The sequence below is a fragment of the Microtus ochrogaster genome, linkage group LG4, assembly GCF_000317375.1.
Source record: "Microtus ochrogaster isolate Prairie Vole_2 linkage group LG4, MicOch1.0, whole genome shotgun sequence".
Classification (NCBI taxonomy): domain Eukaryota; kingdom Metazoa; phylum Chordata; class Mammalia; order Rodentia; family Cricetidae; genus Microtus; species Microtus ochrogaster.
In genome coordinates this window covers 26,549,171-26,568,501 of record NC_022030.1, presented here as the reverse complement: position 1 = coordinate 26,568,501, position 19,331 = coordinate 26,549,171, and the positions used below count along the sequence as shown (strand labels likewise).

Sequence of the window (19,331 nt, the reverse complement as noted above, 5' to 3'; positions counted from 1 at the left end):
TACACAGGGACCACCAGCACCACATGGGGCGTGCAATGCAACAGGAACTGGGCTCTCCCCTTCCTTTCCGCTTAGCAGCGTGAGGACATGTTTGCTGGAAACATATGTTTTCCTTTAGTCTGACGCCTCTGATTTCCCAGCACTACATCTGCTCCTATGGATTTTTAATTAAACATGATGTCATGAAATCAAATGTACCTGCTAAACATAAACGACTAAATGACTGTGATTTGCCAAGACCTTAGCAACGACCATTAAAAAGCCAGAGCACAGAGGAAGGAAACAAGGAGATGGCATGCTGGCGGACCTTTGACTTCCTCACCCACAGGAGAGCCCTTCAGGATGAACACTTTACAGTGGGGGAGGGGCAGGGTGGCTACACAGGATTCCAGATAGAAGGGCAAGGGAAAATGTTTGTTTTTCTTCCCTTTAAATGTTAAGACATTGCAAATCCCAGTCCCTTTGTGAGAAGGGCTGAAATGCGAGGGATCAATAATTAAAACACACATAGCTGGCAGGTCAGGGATGGCCCCAACAGACCTTAGCCGTCAAAGAAGCCACCGTGATTCTTGATTAGACAAGGCAATCAGACAGGCCTAATTAAAACTAACACCTTTACAATTGCTGTGCTGTGAAGGGATTAATTTGTCGATTATTTTTAAGCTGACTGCAGTTCATATCACAGAAGTAGACAGCTTCCTTCATCCTTTAGATAAATAAATGATTAACCTAAGAACTACAACTTATAGGTAGCTTTATTTAAAATCTTTATAGAACACTTGGGCATTTTCGAATACATCAATATTTCATTTGTACTGTGTAAGCTATACTGAGTTAATTCGGAATGAAGATATTTGTGGTAAACATTTTTGAACATCTTTCTTGATGTTCATTATTGGAAATCATCACCACCGCAAGAAAAACAACAACAACAAAATCCCCAAAGCCCGAACAATCCTAGAAGCCCTAGCTGCTTGTCTTGAAAGTAAGCTTAGAAGTATACTGATCATTCGCTTATTCTCTTGTCTGTACTTTTCCTAACAGGTGACTTGAAACTTAGGCAGGGTGTTATTTTTGTTTAATACTGAGAACTGCCATGGTCACTTTGTGCTGCTGACACTTAATCTTCATCAGAGGGTTTAAGACAGGGTCATTGCTATATAACCGGGCTGGCATCAAGCACAAGATGCTAAATCTTCCAAGAGCTGAGATTTTTAGATATGGACCTCCATCCATGCCCTGCTTGTCAGGACATTTCTCTAGTTATGACATGCTTGTTCAAATCCTCTCTCTCTCTCTCTCTCTCTCTCTCTCATTGGATTGCTCAGCTATGAAAACAAGGTGAAGGGACTTACACTGTAGACCGGTTGTGAGGCTTAGATGTAATCTTATGCCTAGCACCATGGCTGATGCAAGGAGCCCCCTGAACGGCAGTGCGCAGGAGTTAACTAGGGTGTGTATGAGATAACCCGATCCTCACAGTGCTAATCAGAATCATTCCACTTCTAGATGTATCCGAGGTAAACCTTCATGAGGGTGGTCACAATGCTCTCAAGAAAACAGTCACAGCAAGGGCAATCTTTAGGGCACACTTCCCAGGTAGGACGACTGTTCTACTTGATGATTTCAGGAGTGGGCAGCCCAGCTTCTTGAATTGTGGATTGTGACCTCCACAAGCTGTACAGATGAATGTGAAGGTTTTAAAGTTTGGTGGCAGGTGGTTTCTGAGCATGCAAGGGCTGAACACTGATTTAAAATTAAATGCTATTTCAATCAGAGATGCTTCTGGCAGTGCTTGTCCATACTGTGTAGTGGGAGTTCACAGAGACCCTTGGTTCTGAACCCACAGCACATGGACTTTGTACTGTGTATGCTACGCGACACAGATCCAGCGAGGAAGGCCTCCTGAAACACATGGTCTCGTGGTCATGCAGCTAGGAGCTGCAGTGTTTGTACTGTATGTACAAGGTTTCTGCTCTTAAAGCTACATAATGGTTTAATTACTAAAAGCAAAGACTTCTGTCTATTTTTCTACCACCACGTAAGTGTCAAATTTGGATTGTGCATTGTTAGAATGTTTGATTTTTAAGAACTGTTACCTGAGTTTCATTTAAAATTTTCATAAATGAATTTTGGTGTGTGACAGGACAATCTCTAATAATTTCTAAGATGGCTCTGGATATACCTCTGCCATTTTGAACTATGAATATGTATTTATGTTTCTGGCACAGACAATTGTAAAGTCTAAGTCTCAGTCAGTCTGAAAAGCACTGAAGATGCTCTATGATCCACAGTAGCTAATACTCAGTCAAGACCGGATTCTTCTCCTAACAAGTACACCCACCTCAGCAGGGATCAACTTGCTTTCATCTTTTAAAAAGTGGTAAGATTGTTTGTATGCCAAAGTATTATTTTTAAATGAATTTCTCTGTGATCTCTGATCAGCAAATGTTTGATTTGTAGACCTATTTTACTAGTGGATATGCTGGGGTAATGTAACATTCCGTATGATGAACAGGGATGTGCGTGGCCAGGGTTTGAGAAGGCCTGATCTACAAGACTTGCGGGTTTAGGATCTCTGCGTCAGGGGACTGACTGTATTCCTAACACACTTGCGGGTTTAGGATCTCAGCGTCAGGGGACTGTGTTCCTAACACACTAGGATGAAAGTGGCTTCTCTGAGAGAGCGCAGGAGCCACAGTCAGAGAGAATGCTGGGAAAGGAGAGCAAGTGCACACAGTCCAGGCACTTAGCAGGAAGGGACTACTCACCAAAGCAGGCAGAATTGGGGGGGGGGCGCAGAGCACACTGCACCTCCTTCCCAATCCACACACAGCAGGGCAGTTTTGTGTATACCACTGACAGGTAATTTCTTTGGAGAATCAATTTTAAGAAGAAAAAAATACCAGTGTATAGCTTCTCCAGAAAGAGGAATGTAATTCACCTTAAGCAAACTCGATACCCAGAGACACAGATTTATGAAGTGTGTAAATTAAGGTAAGAATTTTTCACATTAGCAAACCCTTTCAAGGGAGGGTTAATTTATTTCATCAGCTCCCCTAATATCACTTCCTTTGATTCAACGGAATTTACTTTATCTATTTCTTTTTCATGAAGTAAGGTAAACCTGTATTTAAGAATAGAGATGCTATCATGGGACTTCTCTGGCTTTCGTAGGATATTAAGAACAGGTCGGCTCTGTGTGGCTGCGATGGAACGAACAATGGCGGGCCTCAGTAGATAACGTGCGTCTTCTAAGCAACCCTTCTGCTAACTGTGTACTGTAAATTCCAGAAAACGCAGAAGAGAACACGCAAACAAACCATTTCAGACCTTGGCTGGGGAAATGTTATGCGGGGAGAGTGTGGCGTGTGCTCTATTTTCACTTATGATGTCTCTGGGTGGTGCTAATGGTAGGTTTTATATGCTGTTATGTTCGCTGGCTCCTCAGAAGTAAATGTGATGCCTCCTTCTTCTTGTAGACTCTAAACGTGCTCTTGTGCCGAAGAGGGGCTTGAGCTTGGTGTAAGACACCAGGGGAAACCAAGCCATCTTCAGTCTTATGCTGACATACACAAGCCTGCAGAAATTTTGTCATGTGCCATTCTACTTGCTAGGGTGAAGGAACATTCTCTAACCTATAAAATGTATGTAATATAAATGGGGGAATAAAGGTGTTTTAAACATAATCCCTCATAACATCTTTCCTTCAATGGTAACTAATTTACTTCACATGAGATTTGGAAAATGAAGAGTCTTCCTAAAGAAAAACTCAGAAGTGTTATTTGAAAAAAATTACTGTGATTGAAAGGAAAAAAACATATGCCCCAGGTTTTTAAAAAGTATACAAGAAAGATTAGATTTTGTCATTTGCTCCAAAGACAGCCTAACCATGATCTACATCTTCAAGATTATTATAACTCGCTTTAAAGTAGTACAATTTGTCTGGTATTTTAATCTATCTTGAGTTAACATCTATTAGCACTTTTTGAAAATGTGAGGCAATTTGCTATGCTAATTAAGGTAAATCATACCATAGTTTCAGTATATTGCTGCTGCTGTTGCTGCTACAGCGGGGTGAGGAGAGAACCTCAGAGTCCAGAGATCCAGTGTGAACTGCCCTCCAGTGCCTTCCCTTCTTATCACATCCTCGTCAACATCATCAACAGGAAGTTTCTGCTAAGTACAAACCTAGGCTAGAATTCAACTATTCCAAAAAATATAAGATCTCATCAAATATGCCAAAGAAACCACAAGCATCGAGTGGTCCTACTGTCCTCATTACCACAGAAAATGCTTGTTGGAGACAAGAAACCAGCAACTGGAACACATTAGGTCAACAAGAAGAAACTACTCTAAGTGATTTGTTCTTTAAACTTTTTGATGAATTTTTTCATGTGTGTGGTACATGCATGTGACAGTGCAAATATGTGTGCCTGAGTGGCCTCATGTGGCGGTCAGAGGGGACAGTGGATGCTTTCTGCCACCATTCCCTGCCTTATTCCCTTGACACAGGGGTTCTTGTAGAACAGGAACTTGCCATGTTGGCTAGCTGGCTGTCCAATGATTATCATCTCCATCCCCCAACACTAGGGTTACAGACATGTGGAGCCCTGGATGCTGGTGATCTGAACTCATGTCTCCATGATTGCAGAACTAGTTCTTATCTTCACCGAAGCATCTACCTTTCCAGCCCAAAGTGCTTATCTCTTTAATGGAGAAAGTTCTAGTCTAGTTTGAGATAGCAATGATAGCATGTTTTACTTTATACCCAGACTGTAAGTTCCTTGACAACAAGCAGTACTTCCTTCAACTCTGTTTTCCACTCAAACCACACTGTCTGCCGTTCTCAGCCAACTAAGATGCAGGTTCTACAAGGTAGCAGTTGTGTTTTGTTTGGGGCCTAGGGCACACGCCTACTATGCAGTACACACTCGATGCATATGTGTTGGCTTGGTGAATACAGGAGTTATTAGGAGAATTTGTTCTGTGTATACAAAAAGGGAACATGCCAGTACTGTGCCTAGTCAAAGTTAAGTCTTCACCAGACTTTCTAAAGTCTCCATCTGACCTCCGTTCCAAGTTCTTTAACTACTGAAGTTCCTGGGATGTGAGATTACCCTCTGTATGCTGTGAATATATTTATTACCACTGGTTAATAAAGAAGCTGTTTTGGCCTATGGCAACGCAGAATAAAACTAGGCAGGGAAAACTCAATTGAATGTAGGAAGAAAGAAGACAGAGTCAGGGAAATGCCATGTAGCTGCCCAAAGAGAAAGACACTGGAACCTTACCAGTAGACCACGGCCTCGTGGTGATACACAGGTTAATAGAAATGGGTTAATTAAAGATGTAAGAGCTAGCTAGGAATACACCTAAGCTATTGGCCAAACAGTATTGTAATTAATATAGTTTCTGTGCAATTATTTGGGTCTGGGCAGCCAAAAACAAAAGTGCAGTCTCAGCTTACCAATGGCGCCCACTGTCTGGAGCATGGATCAACATAAGACCTAAAAGAAAGTTTAAGAAAGAAAAGAGGGCTTCTAGACTCACAAAAATGGGAGTCAAGTGCAGCTTCTTGTAGATGCATTTTTTTTTTCAGATAGGCTGCGTTTGTGGACCACAAGCAGAGACGCAGCTCCTTTAAGAAACTAAGGGCATGAATAGCTCTGGCTCTTTCAGAAGATCCTTCTACAGAGCACTTAAGGTTTTTGAGCAGAGCGCTACAAGTTGCTTAATGGTGACATAGACCCGCTACATCCCTGGAGCTGGGGCAGTGAGCATGGCTTGCAGAAGTGGTAAACATACCTCCTTAAAATAAATATTAAAAAAGTAATAGAGTAAAAAAAGACATGTAAAGATGGAAAATACAATAAGAGTCTAGATTATGTATGTTATTGGGATTTCTTTGAACTTTTTGACTGCTAATGAGTTAAATGAAGGGAGACATTTGATTGTGGGAGCTGCTAGGTTAAACCAACATAAAGGTGTCTTGACTTCAAAATTTGAGTCTAAGGATATGTAGCTCTGGAAAAGAGGTTCTGCTTTTGTTTCCACAGAAGATGAGAACCTGTGGATTCCTTTCAGGCTAATGTGGTTTGATGGAACAAGAGCCCCTGAAAGGTCTCCATGAACCCTAAAAATACTTCACTCAAAAAACAGCAGGAAGCAGTTTAGAGAAAAATGCACCCAAATTCCCTATATAATTGTTTATAAATGTTTGTTTTCATTTAAAAGGGATTAGGTATAAATGGTCACAGTCATTTTTTAAAAAAAGATAATAATAAGGGGAATATAATATAGAGATGAATACTTTGCATTGTTATGAATCTTGGTCTACTGGTACAAGTTTAAGGTTGATTTTGGTTGCACTTTGTACATTATTTCTGCTCTTGTTTAAGGTATTGAGTTTATGCAGCTTGTTTAAAAATGTAATGATTAAGAAATACAGATGAATAGAAAGTCATCTATAATAATCAAACTTTTAGTTATGTTAGGTTTTCTAGATAAATAGAGATATATTTCAGATGGATAGGTATTCTTCAAACCTTTCAAAGACTGACATAATGTGGCATTTAAAATGTTTTAAAAACTTAAGACTTTTCTCAACAATGAGACATGCCTGCTTTGGGCAACACCAATCTACTTCAAGAGGTTAATGGGCATTGAAGAAACTCATTATGAAATTTGCTTAAATGTGAGACAATTAGCCATTTAGGCAAGAAACTGTTCTTGCCTGGACTGTTTGATGGTATGCTGTACAAACTGGACATGCAGGGTCCACAGAAAAGTGACTGCTGAACTTTCCAAAGGATGGAATGATCCTGCAGGGTCCTGCTTCACAGAAGAAACCACCAGACAATCTGCAGGACACAGAATAAAGTGACTGACAAACTGCTAACACAGATAAAACAGACTTTCACATTTCCTGCTTCATGGAAAAGTCTGATGGATGCTGGATACTGTGAGCCTGCAGGTTGGTGGGTGCCTACAATGTTACAGAAGAACTTTGGGTGACTGTCCAGGCAGTGAGATTCTAGAACTTTGAAAGTTGCTTACAATGTATTTCCTGTAATATTTTATCCTTCTTGAGTCTTTGATGGAGTTGAAGATAAACAGTTACAGTTTTCTTTAGTTATGATAAAAGATAAATTAGATATGAAACTTTCCAGATACAAATAAACTAAATAATATAAGTGTAATTCTTGCTTGATACCTGTCTTGTTATATATAATTTTACTATACTAAAGTTAAAACCTTCGATTTTATTTAGACAGAAAAGGGGAGATGATGTGTATTTCCCCTCTATATGTTGTGAGTATATTTTATTACCATTGGCTAATGAAGAAGCTATTTGGGCCTATGGCAGGGCAGAACAGAGCTAGGCAGGGAAAATTAAACTGAATGCAAGGAGAAAGAAAGCAGAGTCAGGGAGATGCCATGTAGCTGCTGAGGGAGAAAGATGTGGGAAACTTACTGGTAGGCCATACCCTCATGGTGATTTATAGATTAATAGAAATAGGTTAATTTAAGATGTAAGAGCTAGCTAGGAATATGCCTAAGCTATTGGCCAAACAGTGTTGTTGGAGGATGGTGCTTGTTCGTTCCCAGCTGTTCAACTAGCTTAGACCTGAAATAATCACACAGAAACTGTATTAATTAAATAACTGCTTGGCCTATTAGCTCTAGCTTCTCATTGGCTAATGTTTATATTAATTTAACCCATCTCCATCAATCTGTGTATCGCCACATGGCAGTTGCTTAACCGGAAATATTCCCAGCATCTGTCTCAGGCAGAGGATCCATGGCTTCTCTCACTCTGCCCTTCTTTCTCCCAGCATTCAGTTTAGTCCTCCCCACTGCCTAAGTTCTATCCCATCAACAGGCCAAAGCAGTTTCTTTGTTCATCACAGTGTTAAAATGAATATAGTCTCTGTGTGATTATTCAGGTCTGGGCAGCTGGGAATGAAAGCGCAATCTCTGCTTACATTCCTCCTCATCCTGACTCTTGGATTTTTCTCCAACACCACCTGGTACTTCCTTGCAGAAGCACGTTTCTAAGAGTTTAGTGATTTTGCACTCATAATAGTGGTAGAGAGATTGTTGCCCTTACAAGGCTTTCAGGCAGCTCTATGAAATGACTAAACTGTACTTTGGGTTGACAGATGGCAGCCCTCCTTCAATATCAGTTACACACAAAGCAACAAGAGGCAGGTTAAGAATCTTGGATGAAAACAGGTTTCCAATACTTTACAAACCCTACATCTTAGAAGATTTGATGATTGCAGCCTTAGTGGCTTACTTAAGATGGTTAACTCAAGAAGGCTTCATGGAAAGTCTGAAAATTTCAAGACACTTAAGGTCTCTTCTGATGTCAGTTATTTGGTGGTAGAGAGAACAAACAATGCCATCTGTACCTTTTCTTTTGGGGGGAGGGGGATGCCTTGGAACTGATATGGCTTTGCTCCTCCATAGGATAATGAATAGAGTGGTTTTCTTTGGTTGTTGTTGGTTCCTTGTCACTGCAGTGTGACAGGCGGCAGAGAGTACAGCCCCAGGTTAATAGAAATTACAGAATCTTAACAACTGCTCCCAATACTCCCTGCAGATTAGACTTCATGTGCTGGGATAAGACAGAAGTAAGATCTTTACTGTTTACCTTGGCAAACTATTTTAAAATTTGTGTTAATCTTTTAACTGTAATGAGTAGTAAGGTATAACAGAGGTATACCCCTGTTCTAGATAGTCTTGTAGCCGGCAACAATCTCTCTACCACCATCATGAGTGCAAAATCACTGAATTCCTGGGATGGAGTCTCTACAAAAAAGGTACCTGGTGGTGCTGGAGAGGAAGCAACCTCATGGGTGGGAAGGGAGCCATATGATGAACATCGACTACTTTCCAGTTGTCTGCATGCGAACATGTCACGAGACGATGCCACGTGGTACAGTCGAAATCAGTAGTGCACAGAGTGAGCCAGTTAGAGTTACCTCAGATCTTAACACATAGTGCTGTGGCACCTGACTAACACTGCTGAACATGAAGCGTGAGTTCGATGCTCATCTGCCCTGTAAGACTTTCTAGCATTGAAAACAAAGATTCCAGTAGGGATATAAATATATTTCCAAGCACCTGACAATCTCTTCCATAGGGCTCTTCTGACAAATAATAGATGCCACTGGCCTGCAGGGACTACAATGGAGTACAATGTGTGTGCAAGAGACAACAAGGTGTGGTTAAAACAGGGTGAAGCTCAGGGCTATAATGAGGGCCCTCCTGACAAAGCCAGCTTGGGTCCGGCACCCCAAAACCAGAACGGCTTTCTCTCCCACCTTCTTCGCAGCGAAATGTTTCCTCATGTTCCACAGAGAGAATGGTCAGCAAGATGGATACAGGATGTGCTGCCTTGGAGCTTATAACACAGCAGGAATACAGGTAATCACTGCAGCTGAGAGGAGATATGCAAGCTGTCACAGAGGGAAGTCCAGAGCAGGTGCTCCAGCGTGTTGGCAAATGCCTCCCAAACACAGGGTGTGTGTGGGACTTTCAAAAACAGTGTCTGTCTGTGTGCCACATGTATTAAATGTATACATAGTGTGCAGATAAGAAGGGAAGCCTGTTCTGTAGCCAGTCTCTACTTTGTAAACTAGTGCACCCCTGGTTCCCAATGGCTCTGCTCTGAGGAGGTGAGAGGTGAAGAAAATGGTCCCACCATGCAGGTGGGAAGCGCTCACAGCGCACACAGCACACTCAGTCAGGGCTTGCCTCCTAATTCAGGACTCCAGTTCTGACACTGGTCTGTCACTGCTTACAGACTCCCTGGGCAATGTCACTCAATGCTAACAGCCCTAGGGGCTAACTGCAGGCAGCCCAGAGGCAGAGTGTTGTCTCTGGGGCAACTGACCCTGGAGTCTACTTTTGTTAACTGGATCTCTGGGAAACTATACTGGACATCCATGGTATTCACTGGGTGCCGGCAAATGTCTCTCTATGCTCACTCTGGTGCTCTTTCAGCTACTTCCCACAGGCTCTGAAAGTGGTGGACAGTTACAGGAAGTTAAGTGTCACTCAAAATCTGCATGTGATATGATGGCCCATCGGAGTGCAGTTTATGACCATTTATGCAGGACAACAAGATACTGTTTCCCCCCTTGGTGCTGGTAGTTGAGCCAGGACACACCAGTCAGCCCGCAAGCGATCCACCATGAAGCTTCATCACAAGCCCTTCGCAGAGAGTGAAACACCAGCCGACGGACTGATTTTCCAGAACCTGCCATAGCTAACAATGTGCATCGCTTCTCTGTGGAATTAAAGATTTCTTAATGAATCCATTTCTCTCTCCTTTTACCAGGATTCTTCATATCGCCGGTTTAGTGACAAGTCACATTTTACTGTGCTTTCCCTATGGGCAGAACTGGAAACCAGGAATTCAATACCACCTGTATCTCTTTTGTTCAACATCAAGGTGAGTCTTAGAGTCCTGTTCCAACTGTTACGTAAGCAGCTTTCCCTTTCTCGTCTTATCCAAGGCTTCAGCCAGGAGCCCCACAGTGATGCATACATGACAAACATATGATACATGCTTCCTGATGTGGAATCAATTAAACTGTGTCTGTCATCAGGTACAAACAAGAACATAGTGGCTGTCATCCCAACTGATTATCAGAACAAGCAGGGGATCTCTTTAAAACCCTGGTGCCCGGCCATCTCCCAGGCAACCGTATCAGTCTTTGTAAAGGATCAGTCTTTGGAGGCTCTCAAGAGAGTCAGATGCACAGCACAGGTGGAGGGAACAGCTGATTCCTACCACTGGCACCTGAGAGCAAGAAGTAAAAGCAACAAGTACCCACCCCTTCTGTGACGCCCTCCCCACTGCACAGACTACAGGAGCTGGAGAAGGGGACTTGGAGGCTATAGTCATCTTTTTAAAATATTCATTGCTGTGCTGCATAAAAGGTTAAATACGCATGGGTGTCCCTTTCATGACTGGCATCAGGCCTCTAACTGGTCACCACTGACTTTCCCAGCAGCTAATGGAGAACAAAGGGCCCGGAAATGCAGTTCTCATATGGACTTAGTGCTTCTGCAAGGAGCTATTCAGGGTGCGAGAGAAGCCACCAAAGACTGTGCAGTACCTTTAAAAGAGGAAACCTGCATATCTCATTGGCATCTTAAATGCTGCTTGCTAATCGCAGGGTCAGCTGGTCACGGAGCACACATGATGCAGTATGTTTCCGACACAAAGCTCCACTCGTTTGTGAGATCTTTAAAGACGGAACTTGGTTCCTTGGTATCTTAAGACTGTGAAATGCCCGTGCAGGAAGGAGAGGGGCTGGGAAGAGGGAAGGCAGGGCAGGCATGGGAGAAGGAGGAGCAGGGGACAGAGTGAGAGAAAGAGAGAACACAAGCACAGAATTCCTGAGTGACGACAAACAAAATCCTCATCTAAAAATCCCAGAGCATAGGAAGAGACAGACCCAGAGAATGCAGTGACCCTGAGAGGGGCAGCCTTGTAAATTCAGTCAACTTTGTCAAATGCAGCCATTCCATTTCAGAATCCGCAATGATTGGACGTGCTATGCTGGCTCTGTCAATAGCACCACAGGCCTGGCTTCATGCTGTCTCTCTCCTGAAATGCAGGCTGCCTGTTAACACTAGCGCTGCTTCTATTCACTTGAATTAGCACAGGGAGAAAGCAGTGAAGAACCTGGGAGATGGGGATCACAGAAACGCCTGCAGTGTTAAGTGAGAATTGGGGCTTGCGGACCTGAAGCCTCTAATTAGAGATTAGTGTGACAGGAAGTCCAATAACCTGACTGTCAGAGAAAAAGTTAGTGACATTTTCATCCCTGGTCTCACCAAGCAATCTTCCACCGTGAAGGATGTTTCAAGCTGAGAGCAAGCTTTCGGGCCAGTCTTCTAGGCGTGATCATGGGCTTGATCAATGCTCCGGGCTACACATGAAAAACCAAAACATGGACGCAGGACACGGGGAGAGCTTGAGTCACCTAGAGGAGTCATCTGTGGTGCCCCCAATGCTTCAGCAAAAGAACAGCGATGTGAAAACCTGGGCCCTAATAGGATAATGAAAGTAGTCATAGTGGCAAGCACAATGTATTTATGGAACACATCTGGGAGTTTCTAAATTGAACTCTTAGAGCTAAGTTGAAAACATAATTGAGGGAGAAAACTCTCTACACCAAAAAAAAAAAAAAAGTTTCCTTTTGCGCCTAATGGTTTTCATTTCTTATGCTTCTCAGTTTTTAGGTTTTATTGTCATATGCAAAGGCTCAGGACCTGGTGATCACCAAGCAAGCACCTGAGGAAAAGCTAGCTTCCTAAAACTGTACTTTCTGCCAGGTGAGATTGAGAGGTCTGACCTGCTTCCCCAAACAACTGATTATCAGCAAAAATATATTCGGATCATATTCATCCAGAATCTGGGGGGCTGAAGAGATGGCTCAGGGGCTAAGAGCACTGGCTGCTTTTGCAGAGGACCGGGGTTCAATTCCCAGTACCCACATGGCAGTTTACAACTATCTGTAACTCTGATTCCAGGGGATCTGACACCCTCATACCAATGGCATATAAAATAAAGTTAAATAAATTATTTTTAAAAATCTGAAAATAAGTGTTTTTTTTTTCTTTGTTTGGGTATGGTTTTGAGAAGCAGAACTGCACAGAAACCAGAGCATTCCAGGGCTGGACTAGCAAGGAGTTCAAGTGCAACAACACAGTAGGTGTCCGAGCTCTGGCTGGCTGTCCCACTGGCCACTCCCAGAATCCTCTACCTACAAGAAATGGGTATTAAACCTAACTCAGCATCTTTTTTATTTGGTTATTTCCTTCAGTCTAGGTACCTTTTCCCCCCAATCTATCAAATGGTTAAGAGGCAGTGGGTTCTAAATGTTGCCGAACTTGCTTTTAGCTCTATAGTAATTTCATACGGTAAGTCTTGGAGACTTTGAATAAAGACAGCAACAAAAGGCTGCTATGGATGAAGAGACTACATATGATAGACAGAAGGCCATCCACACAGCCACCCAGCCTCTAATACGTATTTGTTTAAAGAGTAATGTGGGCCTGGTGCCGGTGTAGGTCCTGTTTTAAAGAACGAGAACTTTCTGTGTAATGAGGATGAGAAGGGTCAATGCCTCCACCTCAGCAAGTGAGAGCTAAGATTTGATCACTTCATATGAGGGCAGTCCCTTCCTGTAATCCAGGGAATAGAGACACTGGGGGACAGGAGGGTGGTGGGAGATGGGAAAGTCAGCAGTGGTGATGGGGAAGACCGAAGAGCACCTCCCGGATTGGGATTTGCAATCATTTGACAGTTGCCAGGAGACGACAAAGCTGGAGACAGGGAGGTGGACGCTGTTTGAAGCGTCATATCAGAGCCACAGTGAGGGTGAAACTGGAAAAAAAGGAGCAAGGAGAGAGCCAGGAGAACTGATCCTAGACAACCTTTTCAGGAGGTTTAACACTAGGGTGCCAGAACACAAGGAAGAGAATGGGGGAGGAGGGTGCTGGGGGTGGGGGAGTACCAGATGGAGGCAGCAGGGCTGATGCTGGACCAATGTAAGAGTTTTGATTCAGGAGAATCACTCGGATGTTCTCTTAAATGAGTGGACAACACGTTGCACAATAATCTAGTTCACGAGATTCAACTTGCCATTCTTTCTCAGGCTCCAGGGGCCGAGGGACGACTTCTTCACGTTTTCTCCTACCACAGTGACTGCAGTACATAGTGAGCCCTCAATAGACATTTATTGATGACTAACATACATGACAGAATTGAAGGAGAAAGGCTCTGCTCTCTGAAAACCTTACAAACAAAAGAAACACGATTCTCAGAGGGTAAGCAGGGCAGGAGCAGACAGCTTGTCACTGAGTGTTGGGACCTCAATTTTCCTTTCCAACTGTAGGGAGCCCTCAGTCTCACAGGCTGGTGAAACCAGCCCTGTTGGTGCTTGGTCAAGGGTTAGTGAGCTGCCATTACCCCTTTTACAGCTAAACATAAAAATCACAATGCTATCCAGCCTCATTCTTTCATAGTATTACTGAAGCCAATTCGAAGCCCCAAGGTGAATATTGACTGTGAAGCAATGATGCTGTGGGGGCGTCTTCAGGCAAACACGGCATAGGGCTATGGACTCTACAGTATTTGGGGGTGGGGGTGGGGCTGCAGATGCTCCTTCAGTTTGTGGAAAATAAGCTAAAGTTTTCATTTACATCAAATCCCTAACAAGTAGCTATTTGCAGCACTGACATCTTACAAGATCCTACCAGAAGTCGATCTTCTCCAGAAGCAAACCCTAGTCTTATCTGGATCCTGACTGGCTTTTGATTGGCAGGTCTTTACCCTGCTCAAAACAGAGTCAAACAAATATAAAACCAAGTGGTCCTCAAGGTTTTGCCTTCCTCTCTTTCCTTTTAATGAAACAGAATCCTGAAGACTGAAAACACATTCTATTATTTTGAAATATTGCTGCATGTGTCTCAGGAGACTGTTTTTTTGTTTTTCAGATCTTAGCATGTAGCTGGGTAGTGATGACACTGAGCTTTAGTCCCAGCATTTGGGAGGCAGAGGCAGGAGAATCTCTAGTTCTAGAGTTTGAGGACAGACTGGTCTACACAGTGAGTTCCAGGACATCCAAGGGCTACACAGAGCAACCCTGTCCTGAAAAAAACAAAACAAAGCAAAACAAAAACAAACAAATAAACAAAAAACAACCCTTAGCATGCACATTTGTATTCAGAGCTAGAAATTATGATCCTGCTAGGGCACATGATGAATCTGTCATATAAAAGTCATATAAAAGATTTTAAAGTAGGAATGCACACAAAAATAAGAACAATAGTTATACTAATGATAACCAAAGCTAATTTTTATTTCTTGTTTATAGTGAACCTGACTTGTGCTCAGTGGTTTACTCTCATTTCAATTACTCTTGTATGACCCTCTGGGGCACAAGTTATTATTGTGTTTCAGGTCACTCTAGGTGAGTCCGAGGCCCGAGATTAAGTTCTGAAAGGTCCTAGAGGTGGCAAAATGACAGAAGTGAAAAGCTAGCAGTATGGCACGGTGCTGACCAGTGCTGCCTGTTCCAAGGAGGTCCACACCAGTGTTTTCTGATTTAATGGCTGAGCTCGGGACAGGAGTGTCAGGGACATTCGGCAGCGGGGTAAACAGGATGGGAACACTTGACTAGAATGAGGCTGAGAGGTAACCTCCGAGTCTCAGCCCGAGGCTTCTCCCTGTGCTTCTATGCGAAAATCACCTGCGGAACTGTTTCATCAGTAAAAGGAAGATGCTGATGTTTCAAGCAAAGACTTCTGCCCAGAGCTTGGAGCCCCTGCCACCTCTACCTCCCACCACCTCCTCTCGCCCCATTTTTTTTGGCATACAAGGTGGGCTGTGCAGTGACAGGTCTCTCAAGATAGGTTACACAGGGTAGGTCAGTCAGACCACTTCTGCCTTCGTAGAACAGAAAGCAAATTTTTTCAATGTATTTTTTTTTCAGCAAGGCATTAATTTTAAATTTTGGCTCAGGGCGATCTGAAACCAGCTGTGCATACGTAGGGGGATAAGGAGAGCCCGGCAGGTACTCAACTTTGTTTCATGGCTGAATTGCTACCAAAACAGTCCTGGACACAGTGCCCCACAAATTATTTTTCCCTTAAACTGATTTTTCCAGTTAGTTCTATGTATTAGTTACAGAACCGTCTATTATTTTCCCCATAGGGCTTTCCTGTTCACAATTCCTAAACAAGCTACTAAAAACCCCATTTTTTTCCCACAGAAATATTTTGGTTGTTGAGGCCTTCTTGTCCCATAATTGCCTTCTGAGAAAAGCAGTTCAGTGGTCAAATTTTCCTGAATTAACTTGGGCACACAGTACTGGGCCCTCTGTATCTTACGGCTGTAACCAGAGCTCTGGCTGTCTGGTTCCTATCACTTGTTTTCCACATTAGCCATCTCTCTGCCACTTAAATAAGGAATTCTACGCGAGAATCAGGCTTTCTTACATCCTAGAGAAGATATTATAGCAAGCGACCTTTATCAAAATAAATCACTATTTCTCTCTCCAACTGAGAATTTCAAGAATTGTGGCAGACGAGGAAGATGGTCTTGGGAAGTGAATTTTTGATAAGAAATGAATTAATTTGATTATTTTCATGCTTTGGACCAGTAAGAGGCAGCCTCCCCTGGGCCCCTGGCCTGCAGGCAGCTGGGTGATCAATAGAGGCCACAAAGGCAGCCCTCCTCCCCCAGCAGCCTCCCTGATCTCTGCCTGGTGGATGCTTCACGCCTATGTAGTTCTAATTTATGTCAAGCAGCAATCAAAGGAATTCCAGGAGGCTTTGGTCATAGGACACTGGAGTGGACCTTCACAGTCTATTTATGTCTAGTCCTGGAGTAGCAGGGTCCATACAGCCTTCCAGACACCTCTAGTGGTCCAGGAGACGGCAGCAGCAGAAGGCAGCTACCTGCTTAATGGTGATGGGTGGTGGTGGTGGGGTGCCAAGGCAGAGTGGCCTAAGGTATAAACTGGGGTACATTTTCTCCTAGTTTATAACTCTGCAGGAACATAAGAACTAAGCATTTTAAGTGAAAGCGTTGCCAAGAGTGGCTCCCTCAATAACGCTCTTTAATGATACCCCAGACGCTGGCATTTTCAAATCAAATGAACAGTGTGTAAAATTAGTTCTGCATGAAGTTAAAAAAAAATAGAAAGTGAAAGGGAGCTTTTAAAAGCTCCAGCATTTCTCCATCCAACTGCTTTTCACAAGGGTTTGGCATTTGAGAATTGCTACGTTTATGATGTTATTCACTGCTCATAATTCAGGCCTGTGTCTCCAAACTTTGGTATTAACACACACTGCAGAGGTTTCCCAAGCCAGCCAAGTTGCCTCTGGCGAGGTCTCCTTTTCCAGCCAATGCCATTCCATTGTGCCCTCTCTCTTCTCATCAACCTTGTTACCCCAAACCTTTTTCATTAACCTTGAACATTGCATTTCCATTTGCCCTACAGCTTTCCCATGCGCTTTTTTCCCTTTCAGTTTTGTTCTCTATCCAAATTGCCTTGTAAGAAATAAGGAAAATATCATAAGAAACAGATCTCTAAAGTCTAGAATTCACTGAAGTCGTGAAAACAATTTCTATGAACAAAGTCACCACTGACTGTTTATGGCTGTGGAAGCTAGAGTAAACACATTGCTTTTATTTCAGTCCCATCGATTACCTACGTACTTTTAACTAAGTCACTAAATAAATGTAAGTCAAACTGATAGGTGATTTCAGGTCAGGTCTAATTCCCAAGGTCAAGTAAGTCTTTGAACAGTGACTAAGAGTATAAGCTCCCCCCAATTCATCAAAGCAGTCTCACACAGCGTTTTCTTCTCTTGGTTTTTACAATGCATTAAAGTTTAGGAGATTATGTGGCGTCAGCTTCAAAACCTTTTAACATGCTTATCCATCCAGTCATCGGAAAAGCTACTCAGAGCCTTCTTAATGCACTTCCTAACTTTACAGCTGCGTGGGGAAGGCTCCAGTGGTTGGAGGGTTGGGGGACGCCTCCCCAGGACCCAGCAGTGTTGCAGCCAAACAAATTTACTGCAAATCTACTTAGACATTGATAATCCGTGTACATGCTTTTTCAGCTGCAAAGAATATGTTTGATCCTTTGCATCTGGGGGTCAGGAGAGGAGACAAAGAGAGATATTGAGATTTTCCTACAGCAAATAAAAGACATTTTGTTATGATTCTTATAACCTCTTAGAAGCAGAAGTAGGGGAAAGTACAAGTTTGGCTAAATATAGCCTCCAAATTAAATGTAAGTAGTACCGAATGAAACCTATATATGAAAGAAAATGCAACTAGACTCTACCAAGTCTTTCTTTTCTTGAGACAGAGTCTCACTATGTAATCCTGGATGACCTGGAACCAGCGTCTATGCCTCATCTCTGTTCCCCCCCCCCACCTCAGTTCTGGGACTAAAAAAATTCACCCCCAATACCCAGCTGACTTTGTGATTTATAAGGACCAGAGAACTCCAGAACATGATGGAGAGACTTACAAACTCACTGACATGTCTCCCCAGCTCAGGGATCCTGCTGGCCACATTCTTGGCCTGGTGTCTAATTGTGTAACAATGAAGTCTCTTGGCCCTTGGCTGGCTCCAGATGGTGTGCCAAACAAGGTGGGGATCACTAACTAATGACCTTTGTTAGTGGTTAGCAGCACTGGTTGAGCTATAGTGACACAGTGGTATGCACCACTTTGGTTGATGCTTTGTTGGCTTGATGACCAATGTTGGGGACACACAGCAGATCTCCATGCCGTGGCCCTGCTTTTACTGTTTCTTATTTCCACTCCTGTTTGCCTTTATTTCTCCTTGCTAGTTTCTCAACCCACATCAGTGTCTTATGTTCATACTTTCTTCATCTCTGTATGTGAGCAGATGGGTTAGGAACTTTACTCAAATGCAGTGTTCCGTGGAGACATTTGTTTTTACCAGTGAAATGTGTAGAAAGTGATTATTGGTATCTTTCTATAGAACACAGAAGTTTAGATGTGAAAAACCTACAAAGGTATCTTCTATAGTTTGAGTATTTTATTTCCTCTTTAAATTTGCTTTCAAAATGTGATGTAATGTGTCTGTGTATTTTATTCGTAAACTCACATACCACTGTATAGTACAAGTTACTGTGTCATTAAAAAGAATAGTAATTCAGGGTATTTTATATATTATTGACATTATCCTACTTTTATTTTATTTTATTTTATTTTATTTTGGTTTTTCGAGACAGGGTTTCTCTGTGGTTTTGGAGCATGTCCTGGAACTAGCTCTTGTAGACCAGGCTGGTCTTGAACTCACAGAAATCTGCCTGCCTCTGCCTCCCGAGTGCTGGGATTAAAGGCGTGCGTCGTCACCGCCTGGCTTCCTAAGTACTTTATATTCATTAATTTATTTAAATGTTTACAATTCTACAAGATGGGTACTAGGATAATCCTCATTTCACAAATGCTGCAAGAAGCTGTGCTCAGGATTATTCTACTATTAAGTGTGTAAGCCCATATCTGAACCAATCTCTGGCCCCAGAGGACACTCCCCTTATTATCAGAGTGTGTAAGCCCATATCTGAACTACGCTCTGGCCCCAGAGGACACTCCCCTTATTATGGGCTGCTTTTCTTCTCCATGCAAACCTTTCTTCGGGTCTTGATGAGAATTTAAAGATGGATGACATAAAGCAAAATTGGAAATCTGAAAAACTACTTTAGTTTGGATTTTCCATCCAACTTTCTGTTCAATACTTTGCTTGCAC

The 19,331-nt window shown here is 42.7% G+C and overlaps 1 protein-coding gene across 1 annotated transcript in view; it reads right to left on the bottom strand.

The window, feature by feature from the left end:
* The window catches only part of Fbxl17 (F-box and leucine rich repeat protein 17), a 465,763-nt gene that overhangs the window by 2,739 nt on the left and 443,693 nt on the right, over nt 1–19,331 (bottom strand). The window lies entirely within an intron of this gene.